Here is a 10530-nt window from a genome sequence, read left to right on the forward strand (position 1 = left end):
AAAGGTTACAATGTATGACAAAACAAATGAGAAGAATCAAATTAGGCAGAAAGATAAAAGTTTCTCAAATCTGAAAGGATGGGAGAGTACTTTAGTATCATATTTCATGATCATCTTAATGATTATGAAACCATATCACAAATTCATACTCTAAGGACGTCTTAGTTCATTGTTATGGCTAAGAAGAGAGGTCATGAATTGTTGGATTGGTTAAAATCAAGAAGATGAGTCATATTTCGTTCCAAAACAATTCTTAGAGTCATACTCCAAGATTGTAACCTGGAGTGACATAAAGTAAGGTTTAAAACACTTATCAAATGTAGTGTAAAATGTTTCTACCCTTGTACATTTGAGATTGGTAAGTTGTGATGTCTTCGATGAGACAAAGACCAACTAAGACCAATTGTGTGAAGTGTTAGTCTTGATAAGAATCCGCACTATCCCTTGAATATTTGTTTTGTCAAGGAATGGTTCTTGACTGGGGAAACTTATATGTCAAGGGGACAGTGGGAGCCTTAAAGATCCTGAAAGAGTTTCAAGATTTAATCAAGAGTAAAACCTGTAATTTATCACTACCACACAACTTAAGGTTTGCAACCTATCGTGTTGACATAATTCTTGTTTCTGTACCTACTTCAAATAAGTTGAATTTGCATGTGAGTTATCAGAGTTCAAATTGGAAGCATTGGTGGGCCTTGTGCTACCAAGGTGACAAGAAACTAAGACTAAACAAATTTAATCCATGTAAGGCTGAATTTGTCACTAACCTTATCTTGTGATTATGGTTTTGACAAATTCACATGGATAGGAACTCATACACTATTAAATCTAAGTGTCATAAGGTTTCTCTCCGATTCATGAAAATGATGGTGAGGAAACGCTTTCACTAAGTAGATTTTACGTAGATATCAATTGTGTTATTTGCATTTTCAAAAGTCGTTAGTGGAGCGTGTGTGGTTAACCGGCACACTAACATGGACTTGTGAGAAATGGCAAAGGTCTAAGAAACTGAGACTATGATTACAACATCCCTTTTCATAGTTCTTGAAATTGCTTAGACACACATGTGAGCTATCTAAGAAAGGGTGTATGAATCTAAATTTCAGAAGTCCAGCAGATTTCTGGAAATATGTCAGAGCTAGTGGGAGCATAAGTGTTATGCTGATAATCATCATGTTAGTGGGAGCATGATTATTACGTTTAGTGTTGCAAGTTAGAAATGTTAATTATAGAAAACAAAGTTTCAATTCGTGAAGTTGTAGGGGTTGAAAAGTTGTTTTGTTATAATTAAGGGAGAGGAAATTATACTTCATTTCAATTCTAGAAGCTTAGATTGAGATTTTAATCATCTTTAGTCAAGGACATATATATGAATTTTATGTCTGAATGGTTCGACTTAAGGAAATTCTATATATATTGCGTTCTCAAAATTCAATTATGACTACGACATCCCTCTTCATAGTTAAATTTTGAAAACATGGCAAATAAAAAAATATTGTAGCAAAAGACTGGTCTAGTATCATGTCTTTATGTGAGACCTCATGAATCGTGTCCCATATGCTTCGGATATAGGATCGATTTCATGTGCTATAATATTCATCCTTTCTAAATTTTCCAAATGCTCAAGGCATTTAGAAGGGAAAAGTCTAGAACTGGATATGACTAAAGTGATTAAGAAATTGTCGAGGACAAATCTGAGGTTCGCCAAAGATTGGTTGCTCAGGGACAGTTGGAAGTATGATGTAAGTTGTCGGAAAGGACCATATTGACATATTCTGAAAAGAAGTAACTCTTGTTCGGAAGTGATAGTCAAAATGGGACTATGGAAATGTCTCCATAGGTGGAAGTTATTCGATCTATGTAAGATTAGAAAACCTTAATGCAAGAAGGATGTTCAAAGCAATGTACTTTGAATATGAGACTTCTGTTCCATAGAAGTTGACCTTCTTTGGAATACTCTGTAATGACTGGTGACAAGGTTTTGGTGACTTTGTGCATAATCATTACAAGAGGAACATTGCATAAAAGTTTAAAATCTAACAGTTTTTTTGGTAAATGATAGGAATCGGGGATTCTCACATTTACAATAAGGATTTGGGATTGTGAAATGAGTATCAATGGAATCATGTTCAATTGATCTACATCACAATGTAAGGATCATAGACAAACATAGTGTGCATACTTGGAGTATGGCATAACTATTGTTTAGAAAAACAAAGTCTACATGCTAGGAGCATGGGACGACTGTTGTTTTTTATTCAAGTCTTAAGTTGATTGTTTGAAACATTATACAATGAATAATGTGTAATCAATATGGTGATAAATAAAAGGTGGTCCTATTTATATTCAAAAGGGTTCTGAGACCATATTGGATTCGATTATTATTGTGTTTCACTTTGCATGTTTTGACTTCCAAAATAGCTAGGTTATTCTTTCCGAATGACTAAGTTATTTAAACACTCCACAGTCGTTCATATGTTGGAAGTAGGTATGAATCAAGACTGTCATGATTCGAGTTTGTAGATGGCTAAATGGGTTTAGTCATAGCAATGGTTGCTACAACATTCATGAGTGCTCATAAGTTATGAGTCTTGGAATAAACCCACGCTCACTTGTATCACTTCATGGAATTTATCTCGAGTGATCGTGAGACGGTAATATCATATAAATCTTCAAACCTAGAGATATGAGTTGTTACCTATGAGTTGGTTGTGCATTGATTGCACGTAAACGCATCAGTAACTTGATGTTATAAAACGTGCCTTTGTGTACAATTCAACAAGTAGTAGAACAAGCATATGAGTCGAAGTTTATCTGTTCCTTCTAGAAATAGAAGCGATATCTAGGCCCCTCGATGATTTTGTTGTGACCTATGTACCGGCCGGTCAGAACTAAATTGATGTGTTCGATTAAGTTCTTTGTCAAACAAATCGGAAATCGGGAAACAAACTGCTGGACAATAAGTACGACGTTGTTCCATGTATTTGTCCGGCTGATATCATGAGAACAGAGGATTATATGATCACTTATCTAAAATGGCGCTTCATAGTTCAACAGAGTTTTCGAGAGCTACGATTGCTGGTTGGTTCCTGAAGTAACATATGCAAATATAGTTATTAGACTTATCCAAGTGGGAGTCTGTTGGATAAGGTGTCTAAGTCCATAACTTATTTGGTACATACTTGACCCGACCCGGCATGGTCCATTTGGGTTGCACTTCACCCAAACGATTTATGGATAATTTTATGAGAATTGTATACTTACGATTTATTAATATATTATAAGTTATAATATATTAATATGAAGTCATGTTATTTAATTAGTTTTAGTCTTAAATTAATTATGAATTAATTTAGAGATTAAAAAGAAGACTGATTAAATTATGGGCTATTATATTTTATATAGTGTGGGCTAATACTCATTTGTTAATGGGCTAAGCTAATATGAAAGTCCATGGATGATCCATGGAGCTTTTAACCCATGGATCCTTGGAAAGGAAAAGACATGGGTTATTAGGGTTTCACCCTAACCATGCACACTATATAAAGAAGCATATGATGCAAGAAATGTGACACTAGGAGTGTGAGACTTAGTGGTGGCCGATTCCACAAGAAAGTATACTACTCTCTCAAAGTTTTCAAGTGTTTGTGGTGATTTGTGATTCCATTTGAGGCATTCACACTATTGGTGCTTGGCTCTCAAACTCCAAACAATCAACCATCATCAAAAGGTATGTATTTCTACTAGTACTTTTATGATTCATAATCCTTATGCTATGCTAGTTAGGAAGAAACCTTGGAAGTTATTATTTGCATGTATTTTAGAAGAAAACATAGATCCAAGGTTTATTAGGGTTGCATGCACACTTAGGAAGTGTTAGATTGCTCAAAACCCAACACGTCATTGCTGCAAACCCTTAGACATTTGATAGCGCCAAGAGACTGGCTAAGAAACTGTATGATCATGGCAATAAGAAGGATGCCAAAACAGTGGAAGCGGAGGGTAAGAAGGAAGAAGAGAGTAATAAAGGAAGAAACAACAAGAGAAAGGGAAAACAGAAATCAGAATCATTGAAGAAGCAACAAATTATGATTGTTCACGCTGCAACTCAAGCCACCACCACACCACATGCTCCAGCCTCATCCATGCCAAATGCTTCGAAGCAGTACTTGGGAAATCTCCCCAAGTATAACAAATGCAACTTCCACCATCACGGGGAGTGTAGAGAGATGATTTGCACAAGTGCAACCAGAAGGGCCACACAACGAAGTATTGTAGGACTCAGCTTCAACAGAACCAGATGACAAACAACAACAACAACAACAACAACAACAACAACAACACCAATGTTGGAGCTAGCTATACTTGTTACAGATGTGGGAAAACTGGGCATATCAGGCGAAACTGCCCCAACACGAACAATCAAGGGGCAGGAGCAACAGGAAGAGTACTGACAATGGGACAGTGTGAAGCAGTGCAGGACCCAGCCGTTGTCACTAGTACGTTCCTAGTTAACAACTCGTATGCATGAATATAATTTGATAGCGGAGCGGAGCGAAGTTTCGTGAGTAATAAGTTCAAACACTTACTAAAACAACAACCTTAAAAGCTTAATGAAGCCTTCACGGTGGAAATGGCTAATAGGAAGACTGAATCAACTAAGGATATCTATGTAGGGTGTACACTAACTCTAAACAATCACACCTTCCAAATAAACTTAATGCCTATAATATTAGGAGTTTTTATGTGATCATTGGCATGGATTGGTTAAGCCCCCATCATACTGATATTATGTGTCACGAGAAGGCCATTCGCCTTCAGCTTCCAAATCGCGAAACCCTAATAATATATGGAGATAAACCCGGTAAAAATTTTTGTCTTATCTCGTGCATCAAGGCACAAAAGTGCTTACACAAGAAGAACTACACGTTTTTCGCTCACACTGTGGACAAGACCAAAGAGGAAGTAAGCATTCAAAACATCCTAGTGACATGTGACTTCCCGGATGTGTTTCCAGAGGAACTTCCAGGAATACCCCTAGAACGACAAATCGAATTCTGAATCGACCTAGTGCATGGAGCCACTCCGATCGCTAAATCACCCTATAGGTTGGCTCCTGCTGAAATGAAAGAATTGTCAAGCCAACTATGTGAACTCTTGAATAAAGGATTCATTAGATCAAGCTTCTCTCCATGGGGAGCTCTGGTTCTTATTGTTAAAAAGAAAGAGGGATCCTTCAGGATGTGCATCGACTATAGAGAATTTAATAAGCTCACCATCAAAAACCGGTATCCACTTTCGCGAATCGATGATCTATTCAACCAGCTTCAAGGGGATAGTTACTTTTCAAAGATAAATTTGAGATCCGGTTATCATCAACTCAAAGTTTGAGATGAGGACATTCCCAAAACTGCTTTCCGGACTCGTTACGGTCATTACGATTTCGTCGTGATGCCCTTCGGTCTGACAAATGCCCCCATTGCATTTATGGACCTCATGAATCGAGTTTTTCGTCCATTCCTTGACACATTCGTGATCATTTTCATCGATGATATTCTTGTATACTCTCGAAGCAAGGAAGTGCGTAGTCAAAATCTCCGAAAGATCTTAGAGACCCTTCGAGCTGAAAAGTTATATGTGAAACTCTCCAAGTGTGATTTTTGGCTCCATAGTGTAAATTTCTTGCAGCATGTAGTTATCCAGGAAGGAATCCATGTAGACCCCTCCAAAGTCAAGGCCATTGAAGGCTAGGCGATTCTGACAACGCCAACGGAGATTCGTCAATTATGTGGTCTAGCAGGCTATTACCAAAGATTCATTCAGAACTTTTCTAAGATAGCCAAACCCCTCACCACATTGACACAGAAAGGCGTACCTTTCAACTGGACGGAGAAGCAAGAGATCGCTTTCCAAACCTTGAAGCAAGCCCTCTGTAGTGCTCCGGTGTTATCCTTACCGGAGGGAACCGAAGACTTCATAGTTTATTGTGATGCTTTGAATCAGGGTTTAAGTTGTGTCCTTATGCAATGCGGGGAGGCAATTGATTATGCATCCAGACAACTGAAAACACATGAAGTAAATTATACCACACATGATCTTGAACTTGGGGCAATGGTCTTCGCCTTAAAATTTGGAGGCACTACCTCTATGGTATCAAGTGCACCATCTTTACAGACCACAAGAGCCTCCAGCACATTCTAAATAAAAAAGAACTAAACATGAGGCTGCAAAGATGGGTTGAACTGTTAAATGATTATGAGTGTGAGATCAAATACCATCCAGGCAAGGCTAACATGGTAGCCGATGCCCTGACCCGAAAGGAGTATTCAAGTCGTCGTGTGAAGACGTTATCAATCACCATCCAATCTCATCAAGCCTCATAGATCAAGGAAGCCCAATCGGATGCCTTGAAGCCAAAAAATATCGCTAGTGAATCACTACGAGGAATGGAGAAGGAGCTCGAAGTTAAAGACGACGGAACTCACTACTTAATGAATAGAATCTGGGTTCCACAAATCAGGGGATTCAGAGCAGTAATCATGTATGAAGCCCACAAGACGCAATATTCTATTCATCCGGGGTCAGATAAAATGTACTTGGATATCATGCAACAATATTGGTGGCCTAATATGAAGGTAGAGATAGCCACTTTCATAGGCAAGTGTCTTACATGCGCCAAAGTGAAAGTGGAATACCAAAATCCCTCGGGGCTACTGCAACAACCAGTGATACCCGAGTGGAAATAGGAGAGGATTACCATGGACTTTGTGACAAAATTACCCAAGACAACTGGCTGGATGGATGCAATATGGGTAATTGTAGATAGACTAAAAAAAATCCGCTCATTTCCTGCCAATAAAAGAATCCTACAAGATGGAAAAGTTAACCCGAATTTACATCAAGGAGATTGTGAGACTACATGGAGTGTTAGTATCTATTATCTCGGATCGAGATAGCAGATTTACTTCAAGATTTTGGAAATCTCTTCAGAAGGCAATAGGAACACAGCTAGATATGAGCACCGCCTACCACCCACATACGGATGATCAGAGTGAGCGCACCATCCAGACTCTAGAGGATATGCTCCGAGCTTGCGTGATTGACTTCGGCAAGTCATGGGATACCCACTTGCCCTTGATCAAATTCTCCTACAACAACAGTTATCACACGAGCATCAAGGTTGCTCCCTTCGAGGCTCTCTATGGTCGTAAATGTAGACCACCCCTATGCCGGGCAGAGATGGGTGACACTCAACTAGCAAAAGGGAAATCGCCAGCCAGTGCTCTTACATGACCCGAAATCATTCTTGAAACAACCGAAGAGATAATCTAAATCAAATCTTGACTTCAAGCATCATGAGACCGACAAAAGAGCTATGCTGACAAGCAGCGAAAGCCCTTGGAATTTCAAGTCGGGGATCACGTACTTTTAAAGGTCTCTCCATGTAAGGGAATGATTCGATTTGGGAAAACAAGAAAATTGAACCCGTGGTACATTGGACCGTTCGAGATTCTTGCCCAGGTTGGTCTAGTGGCTTACAAGCTGCAGCTACCCGCCGAGCTCAGCAACGTACACCTAGTGTTCCATGTCTCGAATCTAAAAAAAGTGTCTATCAAATGAAACCCTTGTCGTCCCTTTGGAAGAGATTGAGATAAATGAGAATCTCCTATTCATCGAAGAGCCAGTCGAGATTATGGATAGGGAAGTGAAGCGTACAAAGCAAAGTCGCATTCCGATTGTAAAGGTTCAATGGAGCGCAAAACGTGGACAGGAATTCACGTGGGAACGTGAAGACCAAATGAAGCAGAAATACCCTCACTTATTCTTTCCTTCACAATCCTAGTTTTCAAAAGAATTTCAGGACGAAATTCCCTCTAATAGGGGGATGATGTCACAACTAGCATTGTAGCTAGGAAATTCTATTCCCGTGTAATCATTCAACTATTGTAAAACATACACTCTAAGTAAATATCACCCGATGCTCATTTAAATTCACCTTTTATGTTCAACAAAGGATCTGAAAACCCTAACAATCCCGGTTTGAGTCCATATTAGACTAGGATTTCCTTATTGGGCCTAATGGACCAATAAACATCCAATTCAATTATTTTGGGCATGGAAACCCTAATTGTATTCTAAATGGACCCAATTCACAAATATATAGCATTTTGGACCATTTGGGACCAGAATGGTTCATTCTAACCCTAATGGGCCTTATTGGGCCATAGCTAATCTAATTAACCTTAGTGAGCCATAAACCTATCCTTTTATTCTATTTAAGTCGTAAGTGCTTCCAAGGGCCCAATGGGCCAGAAATTTTATGTTTAGGTTCCAAAATTCCTAACTAAATGTTAACGGGCTCAAACTATTCCATTCCCACTCCTTGGCCCAAAAATCTCGGCCCAACATCAATTAACAAAAAACAAGAAGGGGAAATGTGATTAGAGTTGACTTAGGAGGTGCCACCTCCATATTGTACAGCATGTAACAATGTTAGATCCCCCATACTTCCATGAAAGTCACCTCACCAACTCTCTTCCCTCTCCTCTTGATATTTTGGCTGAGAACCAAACACACACACACACACTCTTTCAAACACTTCCTCAATAACTCTCAAGCATCATTCTCCTCCTTCCTCCAAGATCTCAAAAATTTGCTAGAGTTCTAAGGATCTTCATCAAGTCATTCCAATATTTGGTAAGTTATTGTCAAACACAAGTATCTTCTTTCATCTTAACATGAAAAACTCCTTCCTAAATGGTTTTATTCCATGATCACAACTAAGAATCTTCATAAACTCGAGATCCACAACAAAGGTGTGCTAAGACCAAAAAAAATCTCTTCCACTTCTTCTTCAAAAACCGAAACATCAAGCAAATGTGAGTTTATACCCCCTTGTTTTCGATTTTATATGATTTTTGGGGGAGAATGCAAGTAAAATGTGTAGATCTATGTGTTATACGCATGTCTTGTGTGATTTCTTAGTTTAATTGGTAAAAATGTGTTAGATCTTAGCAAATCTCAAAATTTTAAGTAATACTGAGAAACGATATATGAACTATGATATTATATACATCACATTGTCAAGCCAAAAGTGATTACATGTTTAAGATACAAAAGATTTCAACAAAAACCTTGTTAAAGGTCAATAATTATCAAGAAAACAAAAGATAAGGACTAAAAGGGGAAATTATATTTTTATAGGGACCAAACAGGTCCTACTTGTATAAAAAGGTATTTTTATGAGAAACATACTTTCTAAAGGGCCAAAAATGTAAATTTTAGCTTAATGGGCCAAATTTTTGGGCCTTACAGTTTTGGGCCCATCATTGCAAAAAAATGACGTTTTGGGGATTAAAAATGTAAATTGGCCAAAGTTTCAATCATAAATGTAAATAAACCAACTTTTGGGGTAAAAATAACATTTATTCCTCAACTGGACCAAAAATGTAACTTTTATCAAAAATTGGGCCGAAAGTGACAACTTTTACAAACAAGAGGCTGAAAATGTAATTTTCTGAAAAACTAGGCCATAAATGTCAAAATATAAAATTTTGGATTAAATTTGTGAATTTCTAAACATTTGGGACAAAATGGCAAATTTTTGTAAATTATGGACTAAAGTGTCATTTTTACAAGACTTTGGGCCTTAATTAAAAATTGGAGGATTATTGGCACAAAATGTCATTTTTACAAAAAGAAGGCTTTTTATCATCAATCTAATAAACCTTGAGCTAAAACAAACAACAGAACAAAACAAATGAACGAAATACGTCGATAACTATTTATTGGGCCTAATATTCACGTTACTTGGCCATTAGGCCCTAAGAGCCCATTTAAGTGTATATTGAGCCCAATGTTTTCCATGACGTGTTTATTGAGTCTTGCGACCCATTTACATGTTAATTTGGGCTTGAGTATGGGTTACATGTTTGTGGGCCTTTGTGGCCCTTTTTTCATGCCTATTGGGCCCAAATTACCCTATTACATGTTATTGGGCCCTTGTGGTCTATTTACATGCTAATTGGGCTTGGAATGGAAATTCTCATGCTAGTAGATTGTAACTATACCTTTGTGTAATCATTAAACTTCGTATACTTATATATGTACCTTTCGAATACGAAAACATACCATATATACGTAAACATTAAACATAGTACAAAAGGGTTGAGAATCTAGTGAGACATGTCGATTGGTACCTCTGAGTGTACAATCGTAGCCTGTAGTTATAATTAGAATTTCCTGGAGGGAAAGCGAGAGTTTGTGTATAGATCTATACATGGTGAACCCCCCCCCCCCCCCCCCCCCCCACGCCTTAGTTGTTTGCTACAGCTAGACTAGGCCAGTCTAGGGCGACAAAATCTTGAGCAATACTGGCATTTGGAAAAATGCCAAGACAAGCAACCTATTCATTATCATGCATGGTTATAACGGCTCATATAGGGATTCATTACCGAATTTAACCTTTTGAAGATAAACTCTTCGATTGTGTCAATGCAAAAAAAAAACTTATTTAACGATACAAGAATC

This window comes from Lactuca sativa, chromosome 4 (assembly GCF_002870075.4).
Source record: "Lactuca sativa cultivar Salinas chromosome 4, Lsat_Salinas_v11, whole genome shotgun sequence".
Taxonomy (NCBI): Eukaryota; Viridiplantae; Streptophyta; class Magnoliopsida; order Asterales; family Asteraceae; genus Lactuca; species Lactuca sativa.